Here is a 21,931-nt window from a genome sequence, read left to right as displayed (position 1 = left end):
ACTGCTAAATAAAGGGTTAAATTTATCTCGTACAAGTTAATTGTGGATATTCTGAAAAGTCACCTGGCCTTGGGGGTCACCTGAACAATTTTAGGAAGCCCTGAGTTTAGAGATATGATAGAGACGTTTAAATACCTACGTCATATAAATGCGCATGAGTTGAGTCTCTTTCATTGGAAAGGAAACTCTGCAATGAGAGGGCATAGGATGAAGTTAGGAGGTGATAGGCTCTGGAGTAATCGGAGGAAATACTTTTTTACAGAAAGGGTGGTAGATGCATGGAACAGTCTCCCAGAAGAGGTGGGAGACAGAGACCGTGTCTGAATTCAAGAAGGCATGGGATAGGCATGTGGATTCTCTTAGGAAGAGGAGGAGATAGTTGATACTGCGGATGGGCAGACTGGAAGGGCCATTGGGCCTTCATCTGCCATCATTTTTCTATGTTTCTCTAATCATAAAGCTTTATGACCTCACAATGCAGGTGTAAAGAGCCTTAGCTTTTAGGAAGAGGAGGTGCAAATGTTAGCCTTAGCCAATAGGGAGAGGAGGAGATAGTGGATGCTGCGGATGGGCCATTTGGCCTTTATCTGTCATCATGTTACAATGTTTCTATAACCATAAAGTTCAATGACATCATAATGCAGGTGTAAAGAGCCTTAGCCTATAGGAAGAGGAGATGCAAATATTAAGAGCCTTAGCCTATAAGAAGAGGAGATGCAAATGTTAACAGCCTTAGCCAATAGGGAGAGGAGGAGATAGTGGATGCTGCGGATAGGCCATTTGGCCTTTATCTGCCATCATGTTACTATGTTTCTAATACTGCAGATATTTTGGGCCTGATTCTGTAAATGGCACCATGGCGGTGGACGCCCTACTGCCGCCTAACTTAATCGCTTTAATTGGCTTTAATTGGTGTGGTAGTTGAGCGTACCATTATAAACCAATTAAAAACTCATTACAAAAAAGTAGGCACCTACCAGAGTAGGCGTTGGAATCGCATCTACAGCAAAGCGCCTAGGGTCAAAGTAGGCGTGGTTAGGGGGCCTCTAGGCGCAATTCTCAAAAGATCTTAGGCATCTGCAATGTAGGCCTAAAGTAAAAGCCTGGCCTACATTAACGGTGCCTAAGTTTTGTAATAGGCGCCGTCAGCTAGGGTTACCAGATGTCTGGATTTCCCCGGACGGTTTTTCAAAACCCGCCACTTTGTCCGGGTTTTGAAAAGCATAGAACAAATCACCATCGGGCAGGAGGGCATCTGTGCATGCATGGATGCCACGCGATGATGTCATGTGCTGTCATCGTGTCACATGCACGCATGCCCTCCTGCCCGACGAAAGCAGGCAGCGGTGGGCGGGATTGGGGCGGGCCTATGGTATAACAGGGCAAGGATGGGTGGAACTGGATAGGCCTGGGGGCGGGCCTAGGGAGGTCCGGATTTTCCAAACGGAAAATCTGTTATCCCTACCGTTAGCTGCAATTCTAAGCATGGTCAATGTGCAGCCGGTGCCTTTTGTTGTAGGTAGCTGCTGATTTAGGTGCTGTTTACAGAATCTGGTTCTTTGGGCCTGATTCCTCAAAGTATCCCCATAGACGAAGTGGGAGAATAGCCATGGTGAACACTAGGAAAAGTTGCTGTGGACAATATGAAAGCTTAAATTCAGCATTTTTGTGGTGAATCAGATATCCATTAACCAATATTTATAGGTGACATGAAATGTTTGAATCTAGCCCGACAATATATTTGAAACAATATCCATTGTAGACCTCTTCCAAAGGTTTGATTGTTCCCTAACGAATCTCTAGTAAGGGCTCGTTCAGTAAGACTGCCCCTGTGCGGGAATTTGCATTAAACAGGCCTTACGACTACAACAGGCCTTCGTTTCTGTATTCCATTTCCTGAACTGAGAAATTCAGATCAATGATCAAAAGTAGCATCTTTTCTCCTTGGCACAACGGACAATATAAATAGATGATTTATTTTAAAAACTCCAGCAGATTGTCAAGGCGATGGATAATTGTATCAGGCTGCCATGGCAACTGAAGCTGTAATAAAGACAAGCTTATATGAAAGTTGGGCTAAATTTAGTTGTTCTAAAAATATCTGATATTTTTCCTGCTTTTTCGTTCAACTGAATTTATCATTCTCAAACACAACAACAAAAAAATTACTCCTCCCCCTTTCATAAAGCCGCGCTAGTAGCTGCCGCTGCGATAACTGCCCCGATGCCATAGGGATCTGAAGGGCTTCGGGACTTTTGTCACGCGGTGGCTTTGTAAAAGGGGGGGGGGGGTTAGTATTTTATTGGCTTCAATTTGTTTCCAAGTTTGAATTTTTTTTACCTCTTGTTTATGGTTTATTAAATTATCTCTCGCCCTTACCCAAAGGCGACTACAAAATAACATACGATATACGTCATCTCCAAATGAACAATACAACATAAATCACAAATACTACAATTAAACAAGCAACCAGCACCCCCCTTTCATCCTAGATTCAAAAATCAGACTCCATATTTCATCTGACAAAAAGGATGACGTTTGACTAATCGCTTAAAAGTCTGCAAATTCTATTGTCAATGTATATATAAAGTGGGGATCTCAAAGTCCTTCCTTGAGGGCCGCAATCCAGTCGGGTTTTCAGGATTTCCCCAATGAATATGCATGAGATCTATGTGCATGCACTGCTTTCAATGCATATTCATTGGGGAAATCCTGAAAACCCGACTGGATTGCGGCCCTCAAGGAGGGACTTTGAGATCCCTGACTCAGAGGGACTCTCTTCTCTCTGCAAAGGTCATTCATATTCTTCTAGGGCAGGGGTGTCAAAGTCCCTCTTCGAGGGCCATAATACAGTTGGGTTTTCAGGATTTCCCCAATGAATATGCATGAGATCTATTTGCATGCACTGCTTTCAATGCATATTCATTGGGGAAATCCTGAAAACCCGACTGGATTGCGGCCCTCAAGGAGGGACTTTGAGATCCCTGATATAAAGGGAGCCCATTCCATTCTCTTTGGCCAATACAACCGAATGTTCTATCCCTAGACACTGTCAATCGAAGGTCTTTAACAGATGGGATTTGCAATTCTACAAGCCCTGTTCCTTGGTTTGGGTGATGTGTGAATGGGAGGTGACCTGTCAAATGCGCCCCGATAATTGCGCTCCATACTGCCCTGATCACAATTCACAGTGGATATTATTTTGTCTTTTTGAGGGTTACAAAGTAGCCCTCTTTTTTGAGGGGGGTGGGGGGACTCCCCCCACAACACTTAAAAGATTCACTTGGTATCTAGTGTTAGGGTAAGGTTTACCTGAGGATTATGGGAACCCTTTACATACGTGGATATCTGGAAAGCCCTGATTTGCTCAGACTCAGGCCCCGTCCTTTGGGAGAGGCTTGAGGCGCCCGAAGCAGGAATGTGAGGTTTTCAGTGGTTTCACCACTGTGAAGGGCTGTAATTACGGGGGAACGGTAAAGCCACGTAGTCTTGGGAAGGCCACTGCCTGTCTTGCATCATGAAGAAATAGGGGTTATACTGAGTACTTGTGACCTGCATAGGATGCATGTTCATATGACATGGGAGTCCAACAAAACTCTGGAACTCCTCAGTTTCTGCATGTGACCTTGGCCAGGTCATCAAGCAGATTTGTGGAGCGTTCTCTAATTGTAAGGTTTATTTACTTGGGGGAGTTCCTGCTCACCATCCAAGCTTAAGCAACAGATCTCAAATAGAAATCATGGAGGAAGCTTAGGCTTACCTAGAGTGGCATCTAGAAATTATGTCTTCACTTTGTTTCTATAGCCAAGAGAATTTTGATACCGTCAAGGTCTGTTACAGGCTGGTATGAAATTGGGATTGCTTTTTTTAATGTTGTTTTGGGTGGTTTTTGTTTTTCTAAATAGCTTTAGACATAGATACAAGGGGGTGCTGAAATGTTCTCAGCCGAAACAACTTCCTAAATTCTGAGCGTTATTTTGCCACCTTCTATTTTTTTTTTTTTTTTTACATTGTTTCAGATCATTGATTGAACCATATTTGTGTCATTCTCTTCTTGGTTGGGATGAGAACTTTTCAGCACCCCCTCATAGCAACTTTCCAGAGCTGAGATTGTGATGTCATGATGCCTCATTCCACCAATAAGACCTCATTGGTGATGTCACAATGGCTTGATTGTCTCACTTTTATTACATACAAGAGGGTGCTAAAAAGTTCTCAGCCCAACTAACCAACTTCCTAAATTCTGAGTTATTTTGCCACTGTAGCTGAAAAGAGTGTTATCTTAATTTGTTAAGTGCCAATTTGCAGAAAATAAATTCTCTGTTTGGACATTATTTCAGATCATTAATTGAACCATTGGGCTGAGAACTTTTCAGCACCCCCTCGAGGTGTGTAGAGTGTTAGTATCTGGTAGCCAGAGCTGAGACTGTGATGTCATGATACCTCATTCCACCAATAAGAGCCAACCTCATCAGTGATGTCACAATGGCTTGATTGTCCTATACGTGGCTCACTTTTATTACATATGAGGGGATCCTGAAAAGTTCTCAGCCCAACCAACCAACTTCCTAAATTCTGAGTATTATTTTGCCACTGTTGCTGAAAACTGTTATCTTAATTTGTTAAGTGCCAATTTGCAGAAATGAAATTCCGTGTTTTGACATCGTTTCAGATCATCGACTGACCCATATCCACGTCATTCTCGTCTTGGTTGGGCTGAGAACATTTCAGCACCCCCTCGTATAGGTCTACAAATGACATTGTGCTTAATAAAACATAGACTGCCATCTCATGGAAATCTTTGACCTCTCAGTTGGCATTGTATTTCTTGTGCTGAGTTTACACACGGCCTACAGAATATGCATCAGCTTCACACATATGGTGCCATCTGTTTTCCGAGAATGGTAAAAAGCTGCATCCAGAGCCTGCGTGTTTGCTCCGTGATTTGGCATCACACTTCCTGCCGATACCCCCACTCTTGCAGGGAAACAACTCCTGCTTTCAAAATCTCTCTGAGCGCTAGGAGTTACATGGGATACTGAATTAAAATCCGAGTGATTAATTCACTTGACTATTGAAATGCACTATATAGCAATCTTTCTTTGACTATGTATATGCTTGTGGAACACATTGATTATGCTAAACACTTTACCCCTTTACTGACTGATGTCTATGTTGAATGTATCACAAACTGTATGCCATGGCACATCAGTGTGCCTCCTGAGATTTTAGGTGTGCGGCGGCACCCTGGGGAGCAGGAGAGGCACCAGCTGACCGCCACGGGATGTGCCTCTCGCGAAGAGAGAGGCACGTCCTGTAGGCAATCAGACAGTGCCTCACCTTCTCTCTGGCCCTTTTCCTTGCAGGCACCCCTCCCCCCCCTGCCAGCACGGAGCCCGTTTGAAGGGCCATTGCGCAAGCGCTGACGTCGATGTGATGACATTATCACGGTGACCTCGCACACTTCCGGGTGTCTCGAGTCGCGGACTAGGTTTAGTGTGTCCCGGCTCGAGAAAGACTGCGACACATTCCTATAAGCTATAGATTAAAATGCAGAATCATGGATCTGACCGTTAGGCATTTAATGCTGAGTCATGGAAGAGGAGTGGTGGACCTTTTGATCCCACATTCACTGGGGTCTGGATTCCCTTCAGGGCAGCCACCTGAAAAGTGGCTGCTGATCGCGTGTCAGTCATGGAATGGCGCCTCTGCAAAAGACAGGTGTGGGAAATGCTGGCCAGAATTTTCCGGGCCTACATTTCCGGCGCCTGTCTTTGTGTTGAATTGCGTCCTTAGGCCTACCCCATATTGGCGTTAAGTGCCATAAAGCACCTACATAGGTTAGCTCACCTTAGTAAAAGGACCCCTTAGTCAGCTGGCTACATCCTTTTTGGCAGGCTATCTGCCCGTATTCAGCAGGATTTAGCCAACTACTTCCTGCTGAATATCTGGCTTGATGGCTAGCCCAGTGACCAGCTATTTTGCACAACACAGCCAAGGCATGTGACCAGATAGACCCACCTAAATGGAGTGGAGGAGGTAGCCTAGCCCTAGAGGTTAGAGCTGCTGCCTGAGGTTGTGAGTTTGATCCCTGTCTGCCCCTTGTGACTCTGGTCCATTGCCTCTGGTACCACAATGAGATTCTAATAATAATAACGCCATAGTCAGATGACTTCTAGGCGGTTCACATCGAAGAGCGCTGGACAATCAGTGAATTACAGAAAGCAAATCGTGAAGGTACAACATATTACACAAGGAATAGACAGAAGGAAAATATAAATTTAGTGTGGCTTCTGATTAGGAGATGAATCAGTCAAACAGTACGGTTTTAATTACTCTCCGAAAGGCGCCATAGGTCAGCCTGGCTCCATTGATGTAGTTACCCAGCCAGGACTGCTGTTTGCTTGCTTGGAACATGAACGATCTGTCCAAAAAGGATTTGTATTTACAGCCGGTGATCGTTGGGTATGCAAATATGTTACAGTTTCTGGTTGACCGTGTGGGGTTGTGTAGTACGAAATGTGGTAGGAGATAGGAAGGTGCTAGTCCTGAGGCCTGCTGGAACAGATAGGGAAAATATTTAAGAGTACCTGATCAGTACCCAGCATGGAATATTGCTACTCCTTGGATTTTGGTCAGGTACTAGTGACCTGGATTGGCCGCCGTGAGCTTGATGGACCGTTGGTCTGACCCAGTAAGGCTATTCTTATATTCTCAGTGAATTGTAAACTGCTTTGGGTGAATCTCATCATGAAAAGGCAGTTAATAAATCTAAAATATAAGGCAGGTCTGTCTTTGGCTGTTTTGCCAGCCAAGCTATGAAAATCACCCTGGCCGGCTAAATGCGAGCTGCTGAACTTTGCCCCTGGATATTCCATGCCGGGGCTGGAAATGGCCCCAGCGTTGTGTATCCAGGATCGCCACAGCCCAGAATATCAGGCCCAGTGTTCATTTGACAAATATTTAATATAGTTTCAGTATTTAAAAAAAAAAATCCCATAATTGCAGGTGCTACAGTGGAGATAAAAGCCAGAAGGCACCCAAACCCCCCCCCAAAAAAAAACCCCCTCCACATTACAGGACACATGTCTGAATTCTGAGATTACTATAAAGAGTCCATTTGCATAAAGGTCAATAACTGCTTAGCACATCCAGAAGCAAAATCGCAAACAGAGCGCAATTTATCTTGTGTTCTCCTGAGAGCCAAATGTTCAAACACTGGACAAACTCGGGCCCTTATATTTTGCAATTGCTGCTTCAGGGGTGTGGCCAAAACAGACGATATTGCCATTAGCACATGGCCATTACCACCAACTAGTTTGTAAGCAGTAAGGCCCAGATTCTACAACGGCACCAATATTTTAGGAATCTATAGATCACCCAAACTAGGGTTACCAGACGTCTGGATCTACCCGGATCTGTCCTCTTTTTAGATGTCTTTTCAAAACCCGGCACTTTGTCCGGGGTTTGAAAAGCTTTTGAGATCGGGGCCGAGTCTGGAGTGCATCTGTGCCACTGATCATTTTTAAAGGTCCCAATTACTGGTGCTAATTGGCTTTTCATTCAATTAACTTGGGCAGGCGCCCAAATTTCCTTGCACACGTTTTTGCGCTTTTTATAGAATTCGAGGGTTTATGTGTTTCCTCCTTATTTATGGATGTCCCTTCCCTGTGAAAAAAGCTCTCCTGCGTTGAAGGCGTTTTTATTTTTCTCAGGCTTTTGGACTCGGCTAACTCTGCTGGGAATGGCAGGAAAATGACCTCAGTTGCTGATTGATCTGGGTTTTTCCCCCCCTGGTTTTTTCTGTTTCTATCCTTAGACAGTTGTTTGTAAACTGCTCTGATGGGAAATGAAGAGCTATATAGGATATTTTGAAAATAAACATAGAGATAAACTGAGCAGGAGGTCAAACGGTCTGTTCTCGCTTTTTGTTTTCATTACTGTAGATTGTACATAAGAAGTGCCTCTGCTGGGTCAGACCAGAGGTCCATCGTGCCCAGCAGTCCGCTCGCGCGGCGGCCCATCAGGTCTAGGACCTGCGTAGTAGTCTTCAGTATGTACCCCTCTATCCCTTCAATCCTTTTTTTTTTCTACCTTATCTATATCCTTCTAACTGTACCCTTTTTCATCCTATATCTTCCCTATCTACATCCCTCAATAACTTCTTTCAAGAATATATCCAATTTCTCTTTGAAACCCTGTAAAGTACTCTGTCCTATCACACCCTCCGGAAGCGCATTCCAGGTACTGAGTGAAGAAGTACTTCACTGGCATTGGTTCTAAACCTGTCCCCTTTTAGTTTCTCCGAGTGCCCCCTTGTTCTTGTAGTTCCCTTCATGATCTTATATGTCTCTATCATGTCTCCTCTGAGTCTCCGCTTTTCCAGGGAGAAGATACCCAGTTTCTCTAGCCTGACTGCGTATGAAAGGTTTCCCATATCCTTTATCATATGTGTAGCTCTTCTCTGGACCCTCTCAAGTATCGCCATATCCTTCTTCAGGTACGGCGACCAGTACTGAACACAGTACTCCAGATGCGGTCGCACCATCGCTCGATACAGCGGCAGGATAACTTCCTTCGTTCTGGTCGTAATACCCTTCTTGATGATACCCAACATTCTGTAAGCTCTCCATAAAAAGGGTTGTCGTTTACAGGAGTCAATTTCATAACAGACTTTTTGTACATAAAGGCCTTCATTCATGTCTCTTATAAAGTTACCCCAAGTTTACGGCGGAGTATCAAAGGGATCGTCTTACTATTGCTGCTTTCGCACACAGGCTGAGTTTTTTTGTTTGCGGTTTTATCTGATACCTTATCCACCTGGGACCCCTGATGAAGGCGTGTTTACCAAAACACGAACCGTGTCGGGTCCTTTGGTTTGGTTCAAGGTGGTAACATTAACCGCATTCATGATTTTGGTTTAATAAATTTAGCCTGCTTCTTTGTACAGTTTTCTTTGTTTTTACTTTGTGTCTTGCTCACTGCAGACTGTGTTGGTTTCCTCCCTTTGTTGTTTGCTTTGCACCCCAAGTTTATACACATAAAGAGTCATCGTATTATCCAGGCAGAGGCTTTCGATCATCTTACTTTGTTCTTTTCAGGTTTGCATTATTCATCTAATAGATTCATATATTTTTATTGCAGTTTCCCCCTTTTAGAAGTATAAGTTTTAAATGTCAATCTAATTCTTCTTTTACATATGTTGCAATTCTTATTTGGAATGATTTACCTGTAGAAATAAGGACAGAAGTAGGTTATTGGAAGTTTCATAGAATGTTGAAAAACATTTTTATATGCTTGATTGTAAAGTTAGCACTTTTGGTTAAAGAATTGTAAGGATATCTTTTTATCAAAGGAATTGTATTTTTCCATAGAATTATTATGGCTTCTTTTTAATTATTATTTATAATTTTAAACATATTTTATAAGCGTTATACTTGATACAGCAAAGCGGTGGGAAATAAAGAAAATTCAGGAAAGCAATTACACACTTTCCTCAAAATTAGAAGAAAGGGAATCGAAAATTATAATCCTCCTTAGACCTGTGTTTTAAACTGAAGGGGCCTATTTATTACACAGGATAAAAGAAAAAAATTATTTAAAGAATTATTAATGGGGGTGGGGTTAAAGAAACATAGAAATCATGATGGCAGATAAAAGCCAAATGGCCCATCTACAGCATCCACTATCTCCTCCTCTCCCTATTGGCTAAGGCTCTTAACATTTGCATCTCCTCTTCCTATAGGCTAAGGCTCTTTATACCTGCATTGTGATGTCATAGAGCTGCCCATCCGCAGTAACCATTATCTCTTTCTCTGAGAGATCCCACGTGCCTATCCGAGGCCCTCTTTAATTCAGACACAGTCTCAATCTCCACCACCTCTACCAGGAGACTGTCCCATGGATCTACCTCCCTTTCTGTAAAAAAGTGTTTCCTTAGATTACATTCTTCACTTCATCCTATGCCCTCTCATTCCAGAGCTTCCTTTCAAATGAAATAGACTCGACTCGTGTACATTTACACCATTTAGGTATTTAAACGTCTCCATCATATCTCCCCTCTCCCGTCTTTCCTCCAGAGTATACAGATTGAGATCTTTGAGTCTGTCGCCATAAGCCTTATGACGAAGACCACACACCATTTTAGTAGCCTTCCTCTGGACCGACTCCATTCTTTTTATATCTTTTTGAAGGTGCGGCCTCCAGAATTGTACATAATATTCTAAATGAGGTCTCACCAGAGTCTTATACAGGGGCATCAATACATCCTTTTTCCTACTGGCCATACCTCTCCCTATGCATCCTAGCATCCTTCTAACTTTCGCCGTCACCTTTTCAACCTCGCTTATAAAAATGTTAAAAAGAACAGGTCCAAGAACAGAATCTTGAGGCACGCCACTGGTAACGATCTCCATTGACATACTACCTCTGTTGCCTTCACTTTGGGGTCCCATCCCGAGGATACTCAGTTTATTTATGCCTATGAAGCAATTGCCCATAAAGCCTTACTAACATTTACTGATGGAGGTGGGGCTCAGAGGCTTTTCCCTCTGTTTTATTATTTAATTTTCACTTTAGCGCTGTGTCTGTATTGTGGAATTGAGCACAGTGAATGTGGATAAATTAATAGGCCCTGTCTAGCTGGCTTGTTTTGATGACAATGAGAATTTTGTTGGTGAGTAATACCTACCCCCACCACCAGGGGGTTTATCCTTATCAAATAGCCTAAACCCAAACAGCCTGTACTTGTTTTAATTTGAAATATAAAGGTTAACTCCCTTTGTTTAATTGGCTCAGTTAAGACTTTGATGAGTCTCAAGTACATTGTGATGTCATCTTGCTTTCTTAAAGCTGCGTTGCCATTGGTTTGTTCCACTGACCTATCACAAGGCTTTACTATTTGCAACCACCTTATAAGTCTGAAAAACATTCTGTGCATGACTAATACCAGCTCCGATTTATCAGGCTGATGTTCCATAGCCTGCTGAATGTGTTTATAATTAAATACATTTGTTTACAGTTTCTGTGATCTACACATATGTTTTAGCTGTTGACTATATAATCAATTGTAGTCAAAATAAAGTTTATTATGGTTACGTTTGAGGAGCAATAATAACTAACCTTCTGTACTAGTAAATGGAAGAGTTGGATTTGATTATTGCTGCTCAGATTTTGGCCTTTATTTGGGATGACAGCATAGGAGAAGGCTGAAGGCAGTGGAGGCTGCCTGATGGGAGACAGATGTGCTAGAATGCAATGATTCACTGTATAAAAGGCAACAGACCCACTCTCCAGCCTCTGATGGAGGTCATCCAAAAGGGTCACTAGCACAGAATCTGTGCTAAACAAAAGCCTAACCCTGGACTGAGCAAAGCAGCCTTCCCCACACTCATACTCAAATATGCAAGACTGGAAAACCAGTGAACGTGACTCACTCAACTATGTAGATCGGAAAGTTGCCAACGGCTCACTCACAGTGCACAATTGGAACCCACTTGGAAAATTAAAATCGAGGAGGAAGAGACCTCAGATGCCATGCTGCAGTCAGAATGCAATGCTCGTAGCTGGGTCATTTATTGACAATTACATAAATAGTTATATTTTGGTTTGGTTTGAGCTTTTTTAATATTTGAAATTGTGACAAACACATATTAATCTAATCTAATCCTTAGGTTTGTATACCGCATCATCTCCACGTTCGTAGAGCTCGACGCGGTTTACAGTAAGAGAAATAGGAAAGAACTACAACAGAGGGTTAGAGGTAGAAGTGTGAAGAAAATTTAGAGGACTTGGGATGCCAAGATAAAAGAGTTTCCTTGATTCCTAAGTTGGAGGGAGACTTACATTTTTTGAGAAAAGCCAGGTTTTCAGATGTTTGCGGAAAACTTGGAGAGAGCTCAAGTTCCGAAGAGGGGAGGTAAGGTTGTTCCAGAGCTCAGTGATTTTGAAGTGGAGGGAGGTCCCTAGCTTTCCTGTGTGGGAAATGCCTTTTAGCGAGGGGAAGGATAGTTTTAATTTGTGGGAGGATCTACTGGTATTAGGGTTTGAGGAATTCCAAGAAAGAGGGATAAAGGGAGGGAGGATACCGTGTAGGATTTTGAAAGCTAAACAGGCGCATTTATAGTGGACCCTGGCAATTATTGGTAGCCAGTGGAGCTTGGCCAGGAGCGGGGAGACATATTGCTCAGTTTTACGCAGTTTTACTAGGACCGTTTTCAATGGATCTGAAAACCTGTTTTCCGTACTTTCTGGACCTGAGAAAGGATGTTTTGGCCTATGATAGCTAGATAAAAAATGTATTGTTAGTGCAAAGAGAACGCTACGCTCTCAAGATGAAAAACGCCTACATACACCATCAGGACACTCCCTCCAACTCCAGACGATCCTATTCCCATTTCTTACCAAACCTCCGGAACAGCCCTTAAAGGACTTCCTAACCTTAGAAAAGTTGTAAAAACCTACCTTTTTGCCAAGTCACTCCCTCAACCCTTCACCAGCATCAGTAAGTAATCCTATATGACGTTATATTGCAACATATCGTATGGAAACCCTATATTGTGACTGTCAACTGTATCCCATTCTGAGCTCTTTGGGGAGGACGGCATAGAAATCTAAATAAATAGTATCGTTATTATTTTTTTGTTTTATTTTTATTTATTAACCTTTAAGTGGGCTAAGGTGGGGGGCGAGTTATTATCATGGACTACAGTTAAGATGTAGCATGGAATGTTGTTACCACTCGCATTTGGGTTTATGCCATGTAATTGTGACCTGGATTGGCCATTGTTGAAAACAGAAAACTGAACTAGATGGACCATTGGCCTGACTAATTATGGCTGTTCTTTGTCCCATCTTAATAATGGCTTATGGACTTTTCTTTCAGAAAATTATCCAAACCTTTTTTTAAATCCTGCTAAGCTAACTGCCATTCGAGTATGGGCTAAAAACAACAAACTTTGCCTGAAGTCAAGTAACACTGAGCACCTATGAGTTCCTAATATAAGTGGGCACATACCTGACATCAAAATCTTTTCAGGGAGATACAAACGTCCCTTTCAATCACAAGTCAGGAATTTGGGGGTCAGCTTTACACTAATCTTCCAAATCCAAACAGTCTTGAGGAGCTGCTTGCAACAGCTAAGCTTTTTGAAAAATCGAAGCTATAAAGAGATAAGAAATGAAAAATGCTCTTCTTGGTTATTGGAATATGCTGTTCCCCAGGGTTTGTCCTTGCCTCCTATTTTGTGTAATGTTTTCAGTTCTTTGGGACATGAACTTACGGTAAATAATAAGGATTCCAGTGGAAGCAGGAACTGAATTTAACATTTTATGGCTAGTTTTTAAAATTCTCTATGGAATGTGTCCTGATTATTTATCTCAGTTCATTTCTCTTCCTGTCAATTGTCATTCCAGCCAGCTGGCACATAATAAGCTTTCACATCACACTACTCCCTCCCAATAACTCATTTCTTCTATTAGGGATTTTCTCTTCATGGTTAATGTAATGTACAAGGGGCTGCAGAAAAGTCCTCAGTCCAACCAAGAAGAGAATGATGTGGAGTCATGAAACTTATAAGTCATTCCACACTTTTTTTTCATTCCGTATCATTGTGGAAAAACTTGTAAGTTTCATGGCTCCACATCATTCTCTTCTTGCTTGGGCTGAGAACTTTTCAGTGGCCACTCCTATTGTGATGTCATAATGCCTCATTCCACCGATGCCTAAGAGCCAACCTCATCGGTGATGTCACAATGGCTTGGTTTCCCTCTACTTGGTTCCCACCGGCCACCGCCACCACTGCTGCTGCTTATCTGGCTAGCAGTGATATTCAGCCTTTTCGCTTTCCTAATTTCATCCAGTTGGCTTCTGGATTCAGGCTCTGATTCTATAAATGGTGCCCAGCTCCTAGGCACTATTGAGTGTGACTATCAATCATCCATTTATATCCATTATCATTTATAGAACTGCTGGTAGGTGCTTTGGTGTAGACGCCTACCTCGAAGAAGCAGAGTTAAGTGTCCACCAGCTAATTCACGTTTTAGTGAATATTTGTTTTAATGGCACTTTCAATTATCAAGTTAGGCTCTTAGATCGGCTGGGTGCGTCCATCTAGGTGGCCATCCTTAAGCATCTTTTATAGAATCTGAGCATCAGTACCAGCCAGTATTTGAGTGCCAGCACTGAATATTCAGTTTCATTATAACTGCGGCAACACTGACCACCGCGGCTAAATACCAGCCTCAATACTTTTTATGCTTTCATCACAGCACTGCCAGCAAGAAGAACTCCATCCTGAGGCTATGTATAGATCCCCGAGCATATGTCCTGCTATGTAAATATTACAGTGAGCCCAGGAAATGGACTGTAAATATGAGATGTTACTATATGTCCCCACTGAAACGTTCAAGCTGCAGCTAAGTAATTCAGCCTCAGATGTGAACTTTTTTCTGTGTCATTTCTTCAGGTCTTGGAGAAAACACAGATGGGAGGGAGTATAATAGACATATATAACATCATGAGTGAGGGATGGATATTGAACCTGGGCTCTAGCCTGCTCTGATGTGGCTGGCTGAAGACTCCCCCCTCCTCCCATTCAGCATCTCAGTTTCACCCACCTCCCACTCATGCCTACTGCTCACTTTGACCCCTAACCTTCCCTCTGATGCAACTTCCTGATTACACATAGGGCTCCTTTTACTAACCCCGCTCAACGCGCCATGATCTAACACCAGCTCAATGCTGGCATTAGCGTCTAGCATGCTAAAACCGCTAGCGCAGCTTAGTAAAAGGAGCTCATAGTCTGCCAATAAATACAATGTGTCTGACCAAGTGGTCAAATTAATACTATATATAGATATAATACCCACTCTTGTAAGGACTCTTGGCTAATAAATCTTATTAAACTTATCTTTCCATAGTTGAGGGGGCGGAGCCTCAGATATTGAAGCTCTCTGCAAAGTCAAGTTATTCAATGTGCGTTGTCCAAATAATCAGCATAATTTGCTTTATTTGCTCCGTTTTGCAGTCCCCCCCCCCATTTATTTCAATTTATAATTCTTGTTTTCTTTATTTAATTTTTCAGTATTCTGTTATAATCGCTCTTCAGAAACTTCTTTAAAGCTTTTACTACCAGTTGGATTTGATCAGAACTTTTTCTTAATTTTATCTTATAACCAGAAAAGGCTTTTACCGTTGCTCAATTAATCAGTTTTTAGGTAACACTTTTCTCGCAACTTTGCATCCAAAGAGCTACATTCTTCCTTGGACCAAGCTCCTTATGTCGTTACGATCAGGACAGATTAACTGTGCCGCTCACATCAAAAGCCAACCCTTCCGGGTTTTAAGTTGGGCACTGCTTCTCCTGGCCTCTTCACACAGTTCAGTCCTTCTTCAAGGTTGTGCTGGTTCTCTGGCCAAGTAAGAAGGAAGGCTCAGGGCTGGTGTGTGCAGTGGATACGAGTCAGATCCTATTGTCTGACTGGAATTTACTTGATTTTATTTATTGTTTTCTCAGGTACTTTAGCTAGATTGTGAGCCTTCAGGACAGCCAGGGAAATCCAAAGTACCATTTTTATTTATTTAATTTTAATGTATCTCTAATCTATCTTCATTGTAAACCGCTTTGAACCTCACGGTATAGCGGTATATAAGAAATAAAATAAAATAAAATCAAAATTTAAAAAAATGGAGACTTTCAAAGGTATGGATGAGCGAGAAGGCAGATGATGAGGTTGGCTCTTATTGGTGGAATGAGCCATTATGACATCAGAGGAATAGAGTTAAGGATTGAAGGCTATATCAAAAAGGTGGGTTTTCAGTCTTCTTTTAAACACAGGAAGGGAAGGGGATTGACGGACAGTGTGGACAATCTTATGTTCTAATGTTCCACGTCATTCTCAGTGCCTGCTGCCTGGGTTTTGATCATCTCTACCATGTGCAGTCTTAATCTTATTGTGTCTTTAAGCGTTTTCAACTCTTGAATGATCTACTGTATATCATATCCTTCAAAATGGCATGCATCCACATTCAGGGATATTGTTGACGTTGACAAAATGGACATTTTCCAATCAATGACACTGTTTATAACTATGGTAGAGTGGCAAGGATTTGCATATTATAACAATAAGATTAGCTTGTCCTGCTTAGCTAGTTCCTAATGACTCATTACATCTTCAATTTGCATATTTCTGCTGCTGCCCTGAAATGTCCATCAAAGTAATAGATGTATAATATTGTCTGGATTATGATAGTTTTGATAACTTGTTATAATTTCAAAAAGACGCCTCAGCCCCACCACTCCACCGCATATGATGCTTTATATAGCGGGAAGCATATTGTGGCGCTTCATCATTGGCTGTTGATTTTTGAATATTATTTTCTCCTTTTTGTCTTTAATTTTATATATATATTGCTCCTTATGAATACTTGTAAGAAATAAATATTTCAAAAACACTTTGCTTCTTCAGTGTCATGATATGTGCTTTAAAAGTAGATAGTACTTATCTCAGCCAAAACCTGGGGAATCAGACCCGACATGTTTCACACAACCGAGTGTTTTATCAAGGGTCTCCCTGTAAAATATAGAACAGAAGCTGTCACATACAATTGTGTCCTGCCCCTCTCCTATCCAAATTTGATTCGAACTTAGTCTTAGTATTGTATAGTATGCTCACCAAGGCTGCCGCTGTCATCCGACTCCTATTTAATTGTGAGAAAAGATGGCGGCGGCGTCCTTCGCTTGAAGTTTAAATCCTCCCTCTCTAACAACAATGTGTCCGCCCCCTGCAGCTCATTGGTCCCAACTAAAGTTACATCATCGATCCCCACTCGATTTCGCTATTCAGCCTGCGGGGCTCAACAGTGTCCAGCGAGAAAATGAATCTTTGTTCACTCTCATTAAGCTTAACCAGATCGCCCCCTCCATCCCACCCTGTCACTTTTTTAATGACACGCCATCTCAGATCAGTGGTAGTATGTTTTAGCTTCAACCAGTGCTCAACCAGAGGTGCATGCATAATCCCATTTGAGATGCGAGATTTGTGTTCTGTCAATCGTGTTTTTATTTTCCTGCTTGTACGCCCCACATATATGAGGTCGCAAGGGCAAACTATGGTGTAAATTACACCCTGGGTGTTGCAATCTGTGACATGTTTGGATTTTAAAGTAACTGGTCTCCCAGGGACCTGCCAAGAATCCCCCTGGATGGCGGAGGGGCACCACTGGCATCTACCACACACACCATGGCGCCCCTCCTCCACCACCTCAGGACGGGTCCCGTTCTTTTGAAAGTTGCACCGTTGACCTAGTGTGCTCCCCCGGGTATACGCTCTCCTAGGGAAAGATTCTAAGGGTTTGTGAGGTTGTACAATGAACCAGTATTTTCTGAACATATCTACCACCGCTTTGGTTGCTCTTGAAAAAGGAAGAACACAAGTAAGCTGGTCATCCTTGCCTTGAATATTAGATGGTTCCTGCAAAAGTAGCCCTCTCTGTGCATACTTGCCCCTATGAAAGGCCTGCTTGATAGATCTTTCTGGATAACCCCTATTTCGGAGGCGGTCCATCAGTTTTCTAGCTTGTATTTTATACTCATCCATGGTGGAGCAAACCCTACGTATCCGTAAAAACTGCCCAATAGGTAAGTTGAAACGGAACTTGAACGGGTGGAAACTGTTGAAATGCAGTATAGTATTGCGAGTGACTGATTTTCTATAAAGGGACGTGCTGATATTGCCCCCACATACTTGAACTGTGATGTCTAAAAAATCAATTTTCGTCTGGTGGCATGTCATAGTAAATTTGATATTTGAATCAACTGAATTCAAAAAATCAACAAACAAATCAAGATCTTGTTTGGTGCTATGCCAAATGAAAAAAATATCATCCAGAAATCTGCCCCAAAAACAAATATGGGAATTCCATGATGATGTATATACCCAGGTCTCTTCGAATCTTGCCATATATAGACAAAAAGGAGAAAATAATATTCAAAAATCGACAGCCAATGATGAAGCGCCACAATATGCTTCCCGCTATATAAAGCATCATATGCGGTGGAGTGGTGGGGCTGAGGCGTCTTTTTGAAATTATAACAAGTTATCAAAACTATCATAATCCAGACAATATTATACATCTACCTACATTGTATCTGACTGGATATAGCATTCACTTCATTATACCCTCGCCATATTTCCAACAAGCATCAAAGTAATAGAACATAGCATGGCCCTAAAACTTTTAACATGGAACAAAACAGATAACATGCTACAAGGAATTCACCATGAAAATAAAGAGATGGGAATTACTAGAAATGTAAAACATAGCTAAACAGGAAATAGCAAATAGCAAACTCTCTCTTTCAAAAATGGTCAAATTCCCTTTGACGGAGTTCGAAATGCAAAAGCTCCAGAAGTGAGATGTGTGGCTTCCCCCTTCTAAGCCAGGAAGTACCGCAGATGGATTTTTGTGAAATCTTGCACACAGCTGTGGAGACAGAAAACAGCTGGAGCAGAAGCAGAATATGCTGTAACTCTAGAAAACAAAATATGCTCAATGCTCTCTTGCAGCTACCCTTACTGGATCTTTTTGTAATGTGAAATAATGTCTTTGCTGTTGTCAAATTACAACGTCACATCACGGGATATTTATATCATGCTAATATTAGAAATAATAATTGAGCATTTCTGCAGAATAGCCAAGTGACTTTGTTCACCTGACATTTTACCACTCTTCCCAGTAGAATTCATTTTCATTTCACTCTTTCCACTAGAATTCATTTTCTTAGTTTAAAATAGGACCAGCACGCTTATGATTGTTCAAAGATGTTTCTATAGGCTGCCAAGAGGAAATATTACTGAAAATAATCTGTCAGTCTGATCTCAGCATTACAGATTCCAGACAGAAATTATGTGCTAACTGGCCTGCGTTCTTCTCTGACGATCTGGCTCCTAGTGGTGTTACTATGAAACTACCATTAGGGGTCAGCTGTGCTATTTTGTGAAAGGCAGCCACTGGGACAAGGGCAAGGGGGAATTACTTCTGCTTCAATCATCCTCTGGACCTGGTGGGGTGAGATGGGGAGGAAGAGTTGATCTGGGGCAGGGTTCTAAGGGTGAAAATTTATTAATGGACAAATATGTATGCTTGCTTTCAAGTAGGCCGCACAAACATTTAAGTGAGATGGTGATCTTGGAAAGAGGTATTCAGCATTCCTCTCACATTCTCACCAGGAAAGTGATGAAAAATTTTGAAACACAGTGGGTGAAATGTGGAGTTCTCCTGGGAGAGAGGTCCATTCCCCTCTCATTCTCTGCAGGACATCAACCAGAATAGATGAAACTTTAAAAAATTGCTCTTAATATTATGTTTGTGTTTATTGATCATATGATATCCCGCCAATGCAAAAGATCATAGTAGCTTACAATTTATACATAAGTGCAGAGGAAAGGAATGGCAAAAAGTAAAAGGGATTGGGCCTTATATACTGCCTTTTTTATAGTAGTAGAACCACACTCAAAGCGGTTTATGTAACAAGCATTTTCCTTATCTGTCACAGTGAGCTCACAATCTATCTAATGTATCTGGGGCAAAGGGGGGATTAAGTGACTTGTCCAGGGTCAAAAGGAGCAGAGCAGGGTTTGAACCCACCACCTCAGTGTGCTAAGGCTTTAGTGTAGCTCTAGCCACTAGGCCACAACCAAACAAGTAACCAATCGCACATAATATCCAATTGCGTCATCTAATTCTAATCAGTCTTCCCGAAGAGAACAGTTAAAAGCCATTTTTGAAAAATGTGTTTTTAAACGAGACAAACCACACAGCGGGAGACCATCAACTTCAACTACTGACACGAATCGTGCACGGACAGATGAGTCACAATCCGTGAGTTTGCTGCACAACTGGACTGTGGTCACAATGCCATACAGAAGATGGTGGAAGACTTAGAGTAGCGGAAAGTGTGTGCAAAGTGGGTACCTCAGCAGTTAGCACCCGATTTGAAAGAGAGAAGGGTGGAAGTCCGCTCTGATCTCCTGGAAGTGTTTGAAACCAATGAATACACTTTTTTTTTTTCTGATCTGGTGACAAGGGATGAAACGTGGATGTATCTTTATGATCTGGAAATTAAGAATCAGTCCATAGAATGACATCACATTTCTTCTTCAATGCCTTAGTAGTTCAAGAGCCAGCGATCAGCACAGAAAGTCATGGTTACTGTTTTTTGGAATGACAAGGGCATTATTTTCCTTGATTTTCTGGAACGCAGACGTACCGTGACTAGTGAGTGGTACATTGAGATACTCAAGAAGTTTAGAGAAGCCATTAGGAGAAAGATTGAACAGGAATCTGGAAACGATCCACATTCACCATGACAATGCATGACCACACACATCTTTGGCAATAAATCAGGTGATTGGCAAATTGGGCTGGTTAGTGGTCCCCCATCCACTGTACAACCTGGATCTGGTGCCCTCCAACTTCTACCTGTTCAGTCCAATGAAGGACAGTCTTTGAGGAAAAAGATTTGATGACAAAGATGAGGTGGAAGTGGCTGTGAAGAAGTGGGTACAACAGTGTACACCTGAATATTTTAAAAGAGGATTTGATAGTTGAGTTCAATAGTGGCACAAATGCATCACTTGTGATGGAGAGTATTTTGAGTTAGTACCTTGGTATAGAGGAAGAGATACTCTACCAACAAGTGCAATTTCAACATTAATAAAAAAGTTATGCCCACATTTGCTATATATATACACACAAGGATAAATCAAAAGGTAAAGGCAAAATACATTTAACGGCTTTAATAGAAGTAACTGTGAGCAATTGAACATATCACTTTTCCACATGCAAGCCGACGCATTTGCTGCAACGTTTAACTATCTTCTGCATTCCTGCAGAGAAGTTTTTCGGCTGCACCGCTTCCTTTACTCCATCATGCTTTGTGTTTTGCTGTAGCCCTTCAATTTCTACTAAAGCAATCCAATATTACCCTATAAACAGAAAGGAGTGTATATGGGGAAACTCATAAGAACATAAGGAGTGCCCTACTGGGACAGACTGAAGGTCCATTAAGCCCAGTATCCTGTTTCCAGCAGTGGCCAACCCAGGTCCCAAGTACCCAGCTAGATCCCAAGTAGTAAACAGATTTTATGCTACTTATCGTAGGAATAAGCAGTGGATTTCCCCAAGCCATCCCAATAATGACCTACGGACTTCTTTTTTAGGAAGTGAATAACAACTGGTCTGTTCTGCTCTGTGAATATCTTGCATTAACCAAATGAAATAAACATGCAATGAAAAAAACAATGTGGAATAAGCAAGCCACCACCCTGTACTAACAGCAAAGGACATTGTACCACTTCTTGTGAGACTCTTGAATTGAAGAAGCCTTTTCACTCTGCAACCCAGCTTGATAGTGAAAGTGCATCGAACAAAAAGTAAGCCCCCCAAAAAGCAGGGTTCTAGGGCTGGGGACTCCCTAACCCCCTGAAGGCCCGGACAGCATTGATCTGAATATGATTGCTTGGTATTTTAAGTTGCATTTCAGAGTATAAGATAACATCAGTTTAGAGCATAGGCAGCAGTTGAGGAAACCTCTGTTTAGTGTTTCATTCCCTCCCACCCCCTCAGCTCCCACCCTGTGTGGGGTAGCGGGGGAGGGGGTGCAGGAGAGGATAGTCTATAGCAGGGGTGTCCAACCTGTGACCTGAGGGCCACATGCGGCCCAGTGAAGTATTTTGTGCGGCCCCGGTCGAGGGCGATGCAGTGTTTTCCTCTGCTGCCCCTGGGTGTTTACCGTCTTGCCGGCTCCCTCCTCTGTCTTGCTGCAGCGTTTGCGCGGCCCCAGAAACATTTTTTTCGGACAATGCGGCCCAGGGAAGCCAAAAGGTTGGACACCTCTGGTCTATAGGGTGGTGGTGCAATTGTGGAGAG

Source organism: Geotrypetes seraphini, chromosome 14 (assembly GCF_902459505.1).
Source record: "Geotrypetes seraphini chromosome 14, aGeoSer1.1, whole genome shotgun sequence".
In the NCBI taxonomy this organism is placed as follows: Eukaryota; Metazoa; Chordata; class Amphibia; order Gymnophiona; family Dermophiidae; genus Geotrypetes; species Geotrypetes seraphini.
The sequence above is the reverse complement of the archived record's forward strand: the minus strand, read 5'-3'. Positions refer to the sequence as shown.